The following is a 16,852-nucleotide window of genomic DNA, read 5'->3' on the forward strand; positions in this document are numbered from 1 at the left end:
GAATCCTATGAATAATGGGATAGCTCAGAAGAAAGGAGTTCTTGAGATTGATACTCTGAATGCCATATTGGCTCAGAATAAAATATTGACCCAACAAGTCAAATATGATTTCTCAGAGTCTATCTGGAATGCAAGCAGCAACAGGCAGTACTAAGGAAGCTTCCTCTGAGAAGAAGCTTATGATCCTGAGAACCCAGCAATGGAAGAGGTGAATTACATGGGAGAACCCTATGGAAACACCTATAATCCTTCATGGAGAAATCATCCAAATCTCTCATGGAAGGATCAACAGAGACCTCAACAAGGTTTCAACAACAATAATGGTGGAAGAAACAGGTTTAGCAATAGCAAGCCTTTTCCATCATCTTCTCAGCAACAGACAGAGAACTCTAAGCAAAGCCACTCTGACTTAGCAACCATTGTCTCTGATCTAATTAAAACCACTCAAAGTTTCATGACTGAAACAAGGTCCTCCATTAGAAATTTGGAGGCACAAGTGGGTCAGCTGAGTAAGAAAATTACTGAACTCCCTCCTAGTACTCTCCCAAGCAATACAGAAGAAAATCCAAAAAGGGAGTGCAAGGCCATAAACACGTCTCACATAGCTGAACCTGGAGAGGAGGAAGAGGCAGTGATCTCCACTGAGGAAGACCTCAATGGACGTCCACTGGCCTCCATGAAGTTCCCTGATGAGGAACCATGGGAATCTGAGGCTCACACTGAGACTATAGAGATTCCATTGAATTTACTTCTGCCATTCATGAGCTCTGATGAGTATTCTTCCTCTGAAGAGGATGAAGATGTTACTGAAGAGCAAGTTACTAAGTACCTTGGAGCAATCATGAAGCTAAAGTTCAAGTTGTTTGGTAATGAGACTTGGGAGGATGAACCTCCATTGCTCATCAAAGAACTGGATGACTTGACTAGGCGGAGATTACCTCTGAAGAGACAAGACCCTGGGAAATTCTCAATCCCTTGTACCATAGGCACCATGACCTTTGAGAAGGCTCTATGTGACCTAAGGTCAAGCATAAAGATCATGCCTCTCTCTGTAATGGAGAAGCTAGGGATCATTGAGGTACAAGCTGCAAGAATCTCACTGGAGATGGTAGACAATTCAAAGAAACAGGCTTATGGACTTGTAGAGGATGTCTTGGTAAAGGTTGAAGACTATTACATCCCTGCTGATTTTATAATCCTAGAGACTAGGAAGTGTATGGATGAATCCATCATCCTTGGCAGACCCTTCCTAGCCACAGCAAAAGCTGTGATTGATGTTGACAGAGGAGAATTGATCATTCAAGTGAATGAAGACTCCCTTGTGTTTAAAGCTCAAGGATATCTCTCTGTCACCATGGAGAGGAAGCATGAAGAGCTTCTCTCAATACAGAGTCAAACAGATCCCCACAGTCAAACTCTAAGTTTGGTGTTGGGAGGCCACAACCAAACTTTAAGTTTGGTGTTGAACCCCCACATTCAAACTCTAAGTTTGGTGTTGGGAGGTTGCAACATTGCTCTGAACATCTGTGAGGCTCGATGAGAGCCACTGTCAAGCTATTGACATTAAAGAAGCGCTTGTTGGGAGATAACCCAATTTTTACTTATCTATGTTAAATTTCTATTTTCTTTTGTTATTTTATGTTTTCTGTAGGTTGATGATCATGAGAAGTCACAAAAACAATTGAAATAGCAAAAACAGAAGGAAAAATAGAATGAAAAATAGAACACCCTGGAGGAGAAACTTACTGGCGTTTAAACGCCAGTAAGGGTAGCAGAATGGGTGTTAAACGCCCAATCTGGCCCCATTCTGGGCGTTTAACGCCAGAAATGGGCACCAGACTGGCATTTAACGCTAGGAATGGGCAAGAAGCTGGCGTTAAACGCCAGAAATTGGCAGCAGCCTGGCGTTTAATGCCAGGATTGGCAGCAAGGGGCGTTTTGCATGCCATATGGTGCAGGGATGAGAAATCCTTGACACCTCAGGATCTGTGGACCCCACAGGATCCCCACCTACCCCACCTCTCTCTTACTTCTTCACCCATTCACCAATCACCTCAATACCTCTTTCCCAAAAACCCCTCACCTATCAAATCCCACCATTCTCTTCACCACTCACATCCATCCTTCATAACACTCCACCTACCTCACCATTCAAATTCAAACCACTTTCCCACCCAAACCCACCCATAATGGCCGAACCACACCCCCCTCTCCACTCCTATATAAACCCATCTTCACTCCTTCATTTTCAGACAACCTAAACACTACCCATCCCCCTTGGCCGAAACACAAAGCCCCCTCCATCTCCTTTATTTCTTCTTCTTCTACTCTCTTCTTTCTTCTTTTGCTCGAGGACGAGCAACCTTCTAAGTTTGGTGTGGTAAAAGCTAAAGCTTTTTTGTTTTTCCATAACCATTTATGGCACCAAAGGCCAGAGAAACCTCTAGAAAGAGGAAAGGGAAGGCAAAAGCTTCCACCACTGAGTCATGGGAGATGGAGAGATTCCTCTCAAGGGTGCATCAAGACCACTTCTATGAAGTTGTGACCAAGAAGAAGGTGATCCCTGAGGTCCCTTTTAAGCTCAAAAAGGGCGAATATCCGGAGATCCGACATGAGATCCGAAGAAGAGGTTGGGAAGTTTTCACCAACCCCATTCAACAAGTCGGAATCTTAATGGTTCAAGAGTTCTATGCCAATGCATGGATCACCAAGAACCATGATCAAAGTGTGAACCCGGATCCTAAGAATTGGCTTACAATGGTCCGAGGGAAATACTTAGACTTTAGTCCGGAAAATGTAAGGTTGGCATTCAATTTGCCTTTGATGCAAGGAGATGCACACCCATACACCAGAAGGGTCAACTTTTATCAAAGGTTGGACCAAGTCCTCATGGACATCTGTGAAGAGGGCGCTCAATGGAAGAGTAATTCAAGAGGAAAGTCGGTTCAACTAAGAAGGCATGACCTCAAGCCCGTGGCTAGGGGATGGTTGGAGTTCATCCAACGCTCAATCATTCCTATTAGCAACCGATCTGAAGTTACTATAGACCGGGCTATCATGATTCATAGCATCATGATTAGAGAGGAAGTAGAAGTTCATGAGGTTATATCCCAAGAACTCTACAAGGTGGTGGACAAGTCCTCCACTATGGCAAGGTTAGCCTTCCCTCATCTCATTTGTCACCTCTGCAATTCAGCTGGAATTGACATAGAGAAAGACATCCTCATTGATGAGGACAAGCCCATCACTAAGAAAAGGATGGAGCAAGTGAGAGAACCTCACCAAGAGCATGAGGAAACTCTTCATCATGAAATCCCTGAGATACCTCAAGGGATGCATTTTCCTCCACAAAACTATTGGGAGAAAATCAACACCTCCCTAGGAGAATTAAGTTCCAACATGGGACAACTAAGGGTGGAGCACCAAGAGCATTCCATCCTCCTCCATGAAATTAGAGAAGACCAAAGAACCATGAGAGAGGAGCAACAAAGGCAAGGAAGAGACATTGAGGAGCTCAAGCACTCCATAAGATCTTCAAGAGGAAGAACAAGCCGCCATCACTAAGGTGGACCCGTTCTTTAATTTCCTTGTTCTTTATTTTCCTGTTTTTCAAATTTTTATGCTTATGTTATTTATGTTTGTGTCTTTATTACATGATCATTAGTGTCTAAGTGTCTATGCCTTGAAGCTATGAAAATGAATCCATCACCTTTCTTAAATGAAAAATATTTTTAATTGAAAAAGAAAAAGAAGTGCATGAATTTCAAATTTTAAAACAGTTTAATTATTTTGATGTGGTGGCAATACTATTGTTCTTCTGAATGAATGCTTGAACAGTGCATATTTTTGAATTTGATTGTTTATGAATGTTAAAATTGTTGGCTCTTGAAAGAATGATGGGAAAAGGAGAAATGTTCTCTGATGATCTGAAAAATCATAAAATTGATTCTTGAAGCACGAAAAAGCAGTGAAAAGCTTGCAAAAAAAAGGATATATGCGAAAAAGAAAGAGAAAAGAAAAAGAAAGAAAAAAGAAAAGCAAGCAGAAAAAGCCAATACCCCTTTAAACCAAAAGGCAAGGGTGATAAAAAGGATCCAAGGCTTTGAGCATCAGTGGATAGGAGGGCCTACAGGAATAAAATCCTGGCCTAAGCAGCTCATCCAAGCTATCCCTAACCATGTGCTTGTGGCGTGAAGGTGTCAAGTGAAAACTTGAGACTGAGCGGTTAAAGTCGAGGTCCAAAGCAAAAAGAAGAGTGTGCTTAAGAACCCTGGACACCTCTAATTGGGGACTCTAGCAAAGCTGAGTCACAATCTAAAAAGGTTCACCCAGTTATGTGTCTGTGGCATTTATGTATTCGGTGGTAATACTGGAAAACAAAGTGCTTAGGGCCACGACCAAGACTGATAAAGTAGCTGTGTTCAAGAATCAACATACTTAACTAGGAGAATCAATAACACTATTTGGATTCTGAGTTCCTATAGATGCCAATCATTCTGAACTTCAAGGAATAAAGTGAGATGCCAAAACTATTCAGAAGCAAAAAGCTAAAAGCCCCGCTCATCTAATTAATACTGATCTTCATAGATGTTTTTGGAATTCATTGTATATTCTCTTCTTTTTTATCCTATTTGATTTTCAGTTGCTTGGGGATAAGCAACAATTTAAGTTTGGTGTTGTGATGAGCGGATAATTTATACGCTTTTTGGCATTGTTTTTAGTATGTTTTTAATATATTTTAGTTAGTTTTAATTATGTTTTTATTAGTTTTTAAAAAAAAATCACAATTCTGGACTTTACTATGAATTTGTGTATTTTTCTGTGATTTCAGGAATTTTCTGGCTGAAATTGAGGGACCTGAGCAAAAATCTGATTCAGAAGCTGAAAAAGGACTGCAGATGCTGTTGGATTCTGACCTCCCTGCACTCGAAGTAAATTTTCTGGAGCTACAGAAGCCCAATTGGTGCGCTCTCAATTGCGTTGGAAAGTAGACATCCTGGGCTTTCCAGAAATATTTAATAGTTCATACTTTGCCCGAGATTTGATGGCCCAAACAGGCGTTCCAAGTCAGCTCAAGAATTCTGGCGTTTAACTCCAAAACTGGCACAAAAGCTGGAGTTAAACGCCCAAACTGGCACAAAAGCTGGCGTTCAACTCTAAGAAAAGTCTCTACATATGAAAGCTTCAATGCTCAACCCAAGCACACACCAAGTGGGCCCGGAAGAAGATTTCTGCATTAATTATTTATTTCTGTAACCCTAGGCTACTAGTTTTCTATAAATAGGACCTTTTGTTATTGTATTTTCATACTTGGATAGACCTTTTCACGTTTGGGGGCTGGCCTCACGGCCATGCCTAGACCTTGTTCTTATGTATTTTCAATGGTGGAGTTTCTACACACCATAGATTAAGGTGTGGAGCTCTGCTGTTCTTCATGAATTAATATAAGTACTATTGTTTTTCTATTCAACTCAAGTCTATTTCTTCTCCAAGATATTCATTCGTTCTTCAACTTGATGAATGTGATGATCCGTGACACATCATCATTCTCACCTATGAACATGTGCCTGACAACCACCTCTATTCTACTAGCAATGGCTTGAATGCGTATCTCTTGGGTTTCTAATCTAAGATTGGAACCTTCGTCGTATAGGCTAGAATTATTGGCGGCCATTCCTGAGATCCGGAGCGTCTAAACCTTGTCTGTGGTATTCTGAGTAGGATCTGGGAAGGGATGACTGTGACGAGCTTCAAACTCGCGATTGTTGGGCGTGTGACAGACGCAAAAGGATCAATGGATCCTATTCGGACATGATCGAGAACCGACAGATGATTAGCCGTGCGGTGACAGCGCATTTGGAACGTTTTCACTGAGAGGACGGGAAGTAGCCATTGACAACGGTGATGCCCAACATAAAGCTTGCCATGGAAAGGAGTATGAATGATTGGAAGAAGGCAATAGGAAAGTAGAGGTTCAGGAGGAACAAAGCATCTTTATACGCTTATCTGAAATTCCAACCGAAGAATTACATAAGTATCTCTATCTTTATTTTATGTTTTATTTATATTTTAATTATCAATTCTCCATAACCATTTGAATCCGCCTGACTGAGATTTACAAGGTGACCATAGCTTGCTTCAAGCCGACAATCTCCGTGGGATCGACCCTTACTCACGTAAGGTTTATTACTTGGACGACCCAGTGCACTTGCTGGTTAGTTGTGCGGAGTTGTGATAAAGAGTTGAGATTACAATTGTGCGTACCATGATGATGGCGCCATTGATGATCACAATTTCGCGCACCACTACCCAGGGGAAAAAAGTGTTTTCTATGTATGATGATTCTTTTCAGGATTTTAAGAACTATTACTTTAAGGTCCGAGCTGTTGAGAATGCCCGACCTTTCTTTTTAGATGAGAATGACGAGCCGACCTTCCCTTTGTGTTGGCAAAAAGATATAGTGGCCATTAAGTATTCTTGGGAGAGTCTGGATGAGGTTAAACAGGCCTTTGTGGGTGTTTTAGAGGAGAACTGGGGGGAGCCTCCTCATCTAGACAAAAAAGGTTTCTAGGAGATCCTTCCCTCCTCCGTGCTGAGCTGGGTAGTGTCCGACTTCTTTTCCATTGGCTTTTTTCTGTTATTTGCTGATTTATCCCTTACTTATTTGTAACTCTATTTTCCTGGTTCCTTTTTCAGAAATGGTGAAATATACGGACTCCATGAAGGCCTTCCGTAGGGCTAAGAAGGTGACGGCTGCTAAAAACTTATCGGCAAAGGCTTCGGGGGAAGGATCTTCTCAGGTGCCTCCGAAGGGGCCGGCTTCTGATGCTACTAGGCCGAGGAAGATCATTCTGACTCCTCAAGTTCGGACGATTCCTTCTGACCCTGTTTAGCCAACTTCTGGTGCTGTCACTGCTATCAGTCCTCCCCAAAAACGTCAAAAAACTGTTGGTTCTTATGATCTGAATGCGAAGGACTTTGATGGTGAGGGTTTTGCTACCGAACTGATTACTCCTCATGGTAAGATTCCCTTAGATGATGTGTCGATCCTTCATCACCTTGACTTTATTGCTAGCAATAGTGTTCGAATGGCCAACATGAGTGTGGCCTTATTTCGTGTGGTTCGGGATTCTCCCGTTCACATGACTAAGGCCTTTATGGAGGATGCCAAGTCTAAATTTAAAAAAGTTAAGGGTTTGAAAGATGAGCTTGAAGCTAGGGTGATTAAGTTGGAGTTGGATGTGGAGAGGGAAAAGTTCCGAGCTACTACTGCTGAGGCGGCTGCAAATCTGACTGAGAAGACAGCAAAAAAGTACAAGGAGAGCTATACCCGGACCTATGGCGAGCTCCTGGAAGCTAAAGAGATGTTCCAATCGGCCCAGTATGATTATGCCAAGCTTTAGAGACATATGGTAAGTAGTATGACTGATATGTTTGAGATCCTAAAGGCTCAGGTTCAAGTTATTGCTCCCGAGGCCGATCTCTCCTTGTTTAGTATGGATAATATAGTGGTGGATAGCAAGATCGTGCCTGCTCCTGATGATGAGGATGAGGGTCTTCCTTTTATGCCACCAGGGAAAGCCTCGGTGGCTTCAGCCTCTTCCGTCCATTCAGAGGTCGACCAGCCAGAGTCTGAGCCTGACGTGCAGATTTTGAACAGGCTGGATGAAACTATTGATGCCATCCCACTCGCGACCATTCCTCCTCCTCCTGCCAAGGATGCTACTACTGGGAAAAATTTAGATTCTTTATAACTCTTTGTGTTTGTATTATAGTCCGGTTTGTGGACTTTTGGACTTATTTTTTGTAAATCTCTTTGTGGTTGACTTCTGCGACGCTTAGTTGCTTCTCAGCAACTCTTGTTTTGAAAAACATTTTAAACTCTGGGGCTATCTTTTAGGTGGCCCTTTGAGTCTTTAATGTTCTACTTTGATGGATGCGTTTTGATGAATATTTTGAGGTTTACTTTTTGCAACCTTTCGGGAGTTTTGTAGAGGCTAGGTATTTTCCTAGTCTGGTCTCCTTTGATTAGGATCACGCCTGGCCTTGTATTGGAGCTTGCTATTTCTTTATCAAGTCAGGAAATCTTTGCGGCTTGGCATGCAGCTTTTAAGTAGCTTTGTTCGATAACTTTTTAGTGTTCTATAGAACCTTTTTAGTTTATTCGAACGATTTTGAGAGCCCTGTTTTGAGATTGTGCCTTCTTTGAGCGGAGTTTGCACCCTTTTTTAACTAAGCACTCCTGAGCCTTGAGTTGTCTCTCAACCCTTTGGCTTTGTTCTCTCTTGAGATCGGCCTGCGTGACTTTGTTACCCAGGCTTTTTAGTCCCATTCCAACAAATTTTTAGGTAGTGTTCTAGGGAGGAACCTTTTCTATATAGTTTTGTTTGGAAGACTTTTTAGCGCCATTTTGACTTCGTGCTTTTGCTTTTTAAGTAGCATCTTTTTTGTAACACTTGTACCTTTTAGCAAAGCACTTTTGGCCTTTCTGAGTTGTCTTCGTCCCTTTTTAGTGATCCTTTCGTTAGTCCGACTTCTCTGTCGGGCCTTATTAAGTTATTTTTAGTAATCCATTTTTTGTCAGACCTCGTCAGGTCACTTTTTATGGGTTACTTTTTATAGCTTCTTGCATTAATCTGCTTCTATCGCTTTCACCTTGCCGACTTCTTTGTAATCGGTCGATAAAGTTTGTTTTCACCTTGTCGACCTCTTTGTAATCGGGCAATAAATTTTTGCGTTTTATGAGCTTAGATTAATGCGTCTTGGTAGGAAACTTTTTAGGGAATTTGATGACTTTTATTGAAATAATAATAAAATAAAAACATAAATATAAGTATGTACATGTAAGTGCTTACTCTTAGAGGTCGGGTAATTTCTTGTATCTCGGCCTGGCGCCTCATTAAAAAACCTTTTCAGGAAAAAGAGTGCCCCTTGACCTAAGATCTTTACTTTTTTCTAGCTATAGTACCTTCTTAGGTTACAGGCATGCCATGACCTTGGTAGCTCTCACCCTTCGAGGTCGGACACCTTATAGTAATCTTTCCCCAGTACTTCTGCTACTCGGTATGGTCCTTCCCCAGTACTTCTCCTGACCGACTTGCTCCGATATCATTTTGGATTAAAATGAGGTCATTGGTGGTGAAGCTTCACTGGACTACCTTCTTATTATACCTCAGAGCCATTCGATGCTTTAGGGCTTTCTTTCTAATCCGAACTCTTTCTTAGACTTCTGAAAGTAGGTCGAGCTCTTCCCTTTGAGCTTGGGGGTTGGTATCTTCATTGTAGAGGATCGTCCTAGGAGATCCCTCTTCTAACTCCACGGTAATCATTGCCTCCATTCCGTAAGCAAGTCAGAATGATGATTCTCCCATGGTTGAATGTGGTGTTGTCCGATATGCCCATAGAACTTGTGGGAGCTCTTCTGCCCAAGCTCCCTTGGCGTTTTGTAATTTCTGTTTTAACCCAGCCAGTATAACTTTGTTGGCGGCTTCTATCTGTCCATTGGCTTGTGGGTGCTCTACAGAAGTGAACTGGTGCTTATTTTTAAATCAGCTACCAGATTTCTAAAGCCTGTGTCGGTGAATTGAGTACCATTATCTGTGGTGATGGAGCATGGGACCCCAAACCTTGTGATAATATTTCTGTATAGAAATTTCTGACTTCTTTGGGTGGTGGCGTTAGCTAATGGCTCTGCCTCAATCCACTTTGTGAAGTGGTCTATGCCTACAATGAGAAACTTGACTTGTCCGGACCCCTAGGAGAAGGCTCCAAGGAGGTCGAGCCCCTACTTTGCGAATGGCCAGGGTAAAGTAACGCAGATGAGCTCCTCAGGTGGAGCTATGTGGAAGTTGGCATGCTTTTGACATGGTGGGCATGTCTTTACAAACTCTATTACTTCCCTTTGCAAGGTCGGCCAGTAGAAACCAGCTCGGAGTACCTTTTTGGCAAGGGCTCGTGCCCCAAGGTGATTGCCGCACATGCCACTATGGACTTCTTCGAGAACTTCCCCTGTAGCGGAGGTCACGACGCATTTTAGGAGAGGTGTAGAGATTCCTCTCTTATATAGGACGTCTTGTATTATGGTGTAGTACTGTGCTTCTCGTACTAGCCTTTTTGCCTCCTTTTTGTCTGTGGAAAGTGTTTTTGACTTGAGGTAGTTGATTATGGGAGTCATCCATCCTTGATCCTGTCCCGATATGGCTAGGATCTTTTCTTTCTCCAAGGTTGATGGAGTTCAGAGTGTTTCTTGGATGAGACTTCTATTATTGCCCCCTGGTTTGGTGCTAGCTAGTTTTGAGAGTGCATCAGCTCGGGCATTCTGTTCTCGGGGTATGTGTCAGACCTCATATCCCTTAAATTGTCCGAGCTATTCTTTGGTTTTGTCAAGGTATTTTTTCATGGTGGGATCCTTAGCTTAATAGCTTCCTTCTATTTGTGAAGTGACTACTTGGGAGTCGCTAAAAATGGTAAGTTTTGGAGCTCCCACTTCCCTAGCCAGCCTCAAACCAGCCAAGAGTGCTTGATAAACCACTATTTTATGGTTTATCTTGTGCTAATTTGAATGGTTTTTATCAAGCCTTTACACACTTGTTCATGTAAATTGCATGTTTTACATTTTCCTTCCTAATTCTGTGCTTTGATTGAAAACATGTTTCCTGGGCCTTTAAATTGCTATGTTTAATCCTCTCTTATTATCATTTGATGCCTTGATATGTGTGTTAAGTGGTTTCAGAGTTTATAGGGCAAGAATGGCTTAGAGGATGGAAAGGAAGCATGCAAAAGTGGAAGGAATACAAGAAACTGAAGGAACTGCTAAAGCTGTCCAGCCTAACCTCTTGGTACTAAATCGACGATAACTTGAGCTACAGAGATCCAAATAAGGTGGTTCCAGTTGCGTTGGAAAGCTAACATTTAGGGCTTCACAACGATATATAATTTTCCATAGCCACCCCAAAAATAGGCAATGCGCAAGCGTGGATCACGCGCACGTGTGGCCTGGCAAAAACTCAATCCACGCGAACACGTGGACGACGCTCACGTGTGACTTTGCCGCGTGCTGGACGTACCAGAAATTTCTGGGCTATTTTTGACCCAGTTTTCGGCCCAAAAAACACAGATTAGAGGCTATAAAGTGGGAAAATCCATTCATTCATATATACAACATTCATAATTCACAATTTTAGGTTTTAGATATAGTTTTCTAGAGAAAGAGGCTCTCTCATCTCTCTTAGATTTTAGGATTAGGATTTCTCTTAGTTTTAGGATTGTTTCTCCTCAATTCCAGGTTCAATGTTCCTTTAATTTATGTTTATATTTTACTTTTATTTACTCTATTACTTTAGTTGCTTTATTTCACTTGCTAATTACTTATGTTGCCAAATTGGCTTATGAACTCTTCATGTTAAATTTTAATTTCTATTTAATACAATTTGAGGTATTTCAGATTTATGATTGTTTCTTCTATTTATGATATAAATAATTTAGATTTTCCCCCTTTGCTTTGGTTGAATAATTGGTGACACTTGAGTTATCAAACTCAGCTGTTGATTGAAAATTGGAATTTGCTGATTGATTTGGATACCTCTAAAGCTAGTCTTTCCTTGGGAGTTAACTAGGACTTGAGGAATCAAATTAATTAGTCCACTTGACTTTCCTTTATTTAGTAAGGGTTAACTAAGTGGGATCAATAAACAATTCTCATCACACCTGATAAGGATAACTAGGATGGGATTTCTAGTTCTTATACCTTGCACTGGTGTTCATGATAATTAATTTACTTTATTGTTAATTTATTTTTCTTGTTCTTTATTCAAAAACCCCAAAAAGATAATCTTCCATAACCAATAATAAAAACACCTCCCTGCAATTCCTTGAGAGACGACCCGAGGTTTAAATACTTCGGTTATAAATTTTATTGGGTTTTGTTACTTGTGACAACCAAAACTTTTGTACGAAAGGATTTTCTGTTGGTTTAGAAACTATACTTACAACGGGAATTTATTTGTGAATTTCTTTACTAGCAAGAATCCGCTCGTCAAAAATGGCGCCATTGCCGGGAAATTGCAAACGTGTGCCTTATTATTGGTTATTGTAAATATTTGCTTTTTCGTTTCTTTTTTTAGTGTTTCTAGTTTTAGGAATTTATTTTTATTAATTTTTATTAATTTTTGTCTTTAATTGCTACTATGAATTTTCACCGCTCTGGCTTTAAGTTTGGTTCCAATGTTGTTGCAAGGAATGGAAACTACAATGAAAATAGGCATCAAAGTTGGAAGAATCAAAGATGGGAGGAGCCACAAGGATTTGATCAACCCTCTTGGCAACAACCCCCTCCAAAGCGCTATAACCAACAACCATTCTGTGAAGCATACTGTTCACACCCTGGGTCGAGCTATACGATCCGGGATGTTCAGTAACAAAGCGACCGACCTCTTTAAGTCAGGCTATCCGACCTCTTCTCAAAGAGCTCGGTCAAATCAACAGGAAAGCCCAAAAAGGGGCCCAACTTAAGGAATACGACCCAAATCCAAAGACATCCCAAGCCTACAGAGAGAAGGGCGGTTCCCTTGAAGATAAGCCGACCTCACTCAAAGATAAGATAAGATAAAGATAAAATAACTAACTTATCTTATCTAAGAAGGTCACTCCACACTATTATAAATACACTAGAGCACCCAGGTATAACTCATACTCTGATTCTACTAAAAAACCTGCTTAATGCCCATGCTAACTTAAGCATCGGAGTCTCTTGCAGGTACCCCCCACCCTCCGGTGACGAAGGATCAGCAGTGTAGCTAGATCAACAAGTCGGACACGACAGCTCCGGCCGCCACTCATCAGCCGGACACGTCATCACCGACCAGTAAAGGAAATCTTGTCCGAAATCAACCTCCAGTTTTAGGTAACCCTCGGAACATTGGCGCCATGGCCGGGGAACCTGGAAGTCATCCCATCACCATGGCGGACGACCATGACAACGACCACGATTCGGATCTAGAGGATAGAACACTGCACAAAAACGTAGGCAATACGCTGAAAGATACCCCGGAATCTAACGGGGACAAAAACTCATCAAATCTGGGAGTGATAGAAGCGCTTCAAGATCGTTTAAAGCAACTTGAAAAAAAAACCAGCACCAACGAAAAGTTGGGAAGGATCTACAAAGAGAGGTAAGGCAACGCCGAGAATTAGAAGATAAACTTCTAAGACTCGAAACCGATCTCAAAGCCAAAGCTACTCGGTCCACCCCTGAGGATAACTCTCGCAAGGATCAAGATCCATTCACTAAGGAAATCATGAAGACCAAAATCCCCAAGGACTTCAAACTTTCGGATATGACTTTGTACGATGGCACTACAGATCCCAACCATCACCTCAGCAATTTCAGAAGTAGAATGTACCCCACCAACGCCTCAGATGCAGTTCACTGCAAAGCTTTTCCAACAACTCTCATAAAGACAGCAATCAGATGGTTTGACAACCTACCTCCGAAGTCCATCTCAAGCTTTGATGACTTAGCCAAAAAGTTCCTGGCCAGATTCTCCAGGCAAAAAGATAAGGCTAAACACGCCCCCAGCCTATTAGGAATCAAGTAAGGAGATCGGGAAAGCCTTCACAACTACATGGAAAGATTCAACAAAACATGCCTAGATATACAAAGCCTACCAACAGAGGCCGCCATCATGGGCCTCATCAATGGCCTAAGAGAGGGACCTTTTAGCCAATCTATATCAAAGAAGTACCCCACATCTCTGGACGAAGTGCAGGAACGAGCGTAGAAATACATCAACTTGGAAGAAAATTCTTGACTAGGAGAAACCTCAAAATCCAGATTCACCTACCGAGACAAAGATAAAGAGTCCAAAAAGAAGGAAGATGGACAAGGGGAAAAAATTAAAAAATATCATAATTACACCCCTCTTAGGGTGTCCCTGGTTGATGTTTACAAAGAAGTCTGCCACACAGAAAAAATACCCCCAGCTCGACCACTCAAAGGCAAAAAAGGAGGAGGAAACCGGAATGAATATTGTGAATACCATCGAGTTCGTCGGCACTCCACCAACGAACGCTTCGACTTAAAAAATGTCATAGAAAAATTAGTTAGAGAAGGAAAACTAGATCGGTATCTGGCCACCCGGGACGATGAGCAAAGAAAAAGGAGAAGAGACGAGGAGGTTGGACGAACCGAGCAATCACCTCGAACACCAGAAAGACATGTCCATATGATACACGGAGGGTTCGCAGGAGGAGGAATCTCCAAATCATCTCGCAAAAGATATCTCAAAGAAGTATATCATGTCGGAGGAAAGGAGGAAGCACCCGACATCCCTGCAATTACGTTTATCAAGGAAGATGCATCCGACATCATCTCAGGACACGACGATCCCATGGTCATCACCATTATACTGGCAAATGTAAATCTCCACCGCACACTGATAGACCAAGGGAGCTCCGCCGACATCTTATTCAAAACTGCCTTCGACAAGCCCGGCCTGGAAGATAAAGAACTCAAAGCATATCCAAACAGCCTGTTTGGACTGGGAAACACTCCAGTGCAACCACTGGGATAGGTCCCACTACACACAACCTTCGGAAAAGGAAACCAATCCAGAACACTCAAAATAGACTACATCGTGGTCGACGTGAGTTCTGCCTACAACGCCCTAATAGGTCGGACAACATTAAATCAACTCGGCGCAATAGTTTCAACTCCACATCTATGCATGAAATTCCCAACTGCAGAAGGGATAGCTACGATAAAAGCAGATCAGAAGATGACACGCCGTTATTATAACGAAAGTCTAAACCTCAGAAGCAGAGGAGAAGAATTCCACACAATCGAACTTGGTGGAGTTCAGAGGTGAGAAGAACTCCGTCCACAACCTGAAGGTGAAATAGAGAAAGTCCAGATCGGAGACATCCCGGACAAAACAACCAATATTGGCACGACTCTAAAAGGAGACATAAAAGAATCACTCGTACAGTTCTTATGAGACAACGTCGACCTCTTTGCGTGGAAGGCTGCAGACATGCCAGGCATAGACCCCGAGTTAATATGTCATAAGCTAGCAGTCTACCCTGGATCTCGGCCAGTACAACAGAGGCGTAGAAAGCTTGGACCCGAAAGATCTCAAGCTGTGGAAGAGCAGGTACAAGCTCTGCTGGAGGCAGGATTCATAAGAGAAGTCAAGTACCCACTATGGTTAGCTAATGTCATCTTGGTGAAAAAATCAAACGGGAAGTGGCGAATGTGCACCGACTATACAAATCTCAACAAAGCCAGCCCAAAAGATCCTTATCCACTCCCAAGTATCGACGCTCTGGTAGATGCTTCCTCCAGATATAAATACCTCTCGTTTATGGATGCATATTCCGGATACAATCAAATCCCCATGTATCCACCCGATCAAGAGAAAACCTCATTTTTAACACCAAAAGCGAATTACTGCTACATTGTGATGCCTTTTGGTCTCAAGAACGCTGGAGCTACTTATCAAAGGATAATGAATAAAGTCTTTTCAGATCATATTGGAAAAGTCATGGAAGTCTACGTGGACGACATGTTAATAAAGACACAAAGTGAAGAGACATTATTGTCCGACCTGGTCCAAGTGTTCGACACTATAAGGAAGCATGGCATGCGACTCAATCCTGCAAAATGCACCTTTGCAGTAGAAGCAGGCAAGTTCTTAGGTTTTATGCTCACACAAAGAGGAATTGAGGCAAATCTGGATAAATGCCAGGCCATACTCAATATGAAGAGCCCAACTTGTGTCAATGAGGTACAACAACTCAACGGGAGACTGGCAGCCTTATCCAGATTCCTAGCAGGATCAGCGATAAGATCTCTTCCCTTCTATGCTACTCTAAGGAAAGAAAAGAAGTTCGAATGGACAACAGAGTGCGAACAAGCCTTCCAAGATTTCAAAAGATTTCTAGAACGGCCACCTATCCTATCTCGGCCACGAGAAGGAGAACCACTCATATTATACCTCGCGGTAGGGAGTCCGGCAGTAGCCTCAGCACTAGTTTGAGAAGAGGACAGTGGGCAACAACCCGTATACTTCATCAGTAAAGCATTACAAGGATCTGAGCTGAACTACCAAAAAATAGAAAAGTTTGCCTATGCTCTCATACTAACATCTCGATGACTTCGCCCGTACTTCCAAGCTCACACTATTAAGATTCGGACCAACCAGCCCATAAAAGGGATATTGCAGAAAACAGATCTAGCAGGCAGAATTTTACAATGGGTAGTCGAGTTATCCGAGTTTGACCTCCAATATGAAGCTCGGGCAGCCATCAAATCATAATACTTAGCCGACTTCATTGTAGAATTTACAGACACCCCAGAAACCCCCACAGAATGGAATCTCTACGTGGACGGTTCCTCGAATAAGACTGGAAGCGGCGCAGGTATGATAATTGAAAGCAATCAAGGAACCCAAATCGGACTCTCTCAAATTCGGGTTCCCTGCCTCAAACAACCAGGCGGAATATGAGGCACTACAAGTTGGTTTAAAGCTGGCTAAAGAGGTCGGAGCTCAAAGACTCATTATCTTCAACGACTCACATGTGATCACTTCACAAATAACGGGGAGCTACCAAGCCAAGGACCCTAATATGAAAAAGTACCTAGGCAAAACCAGGGAACAACTCGAACAATTCCGGGAATATGAGATCCGCCACATACCCCACAAGCAGAATGCCCGAGCTGACGCACTCTCAAAACTAGCTAGCACCAAATCAGGAGGCAACAATAGAAGCCTCATCCAAGAAATACTATAGAACCCGTCAATCTCGGAAGAGGAAAAAGTCCTAGCCATAACAGGTCTAGATCAAGGATGGATGA

Source organism: Arachis hypogaea, chromosome 17 (assembly GCF_003086295.3).
Source record: "Arachis hypogaea cultivar Tifrunner chromosome 17, arahy.Tifrunner.gnm2.J5K5, whole genome shotgun sequence".
In the NCBI taxonomy this organism is placed as follows: Eukaryota; Viridiplantae; Streptophyta; class Magnoliopsida; order Fabales; family Fabaceae; genus Arachis; species Arachis hypogaea.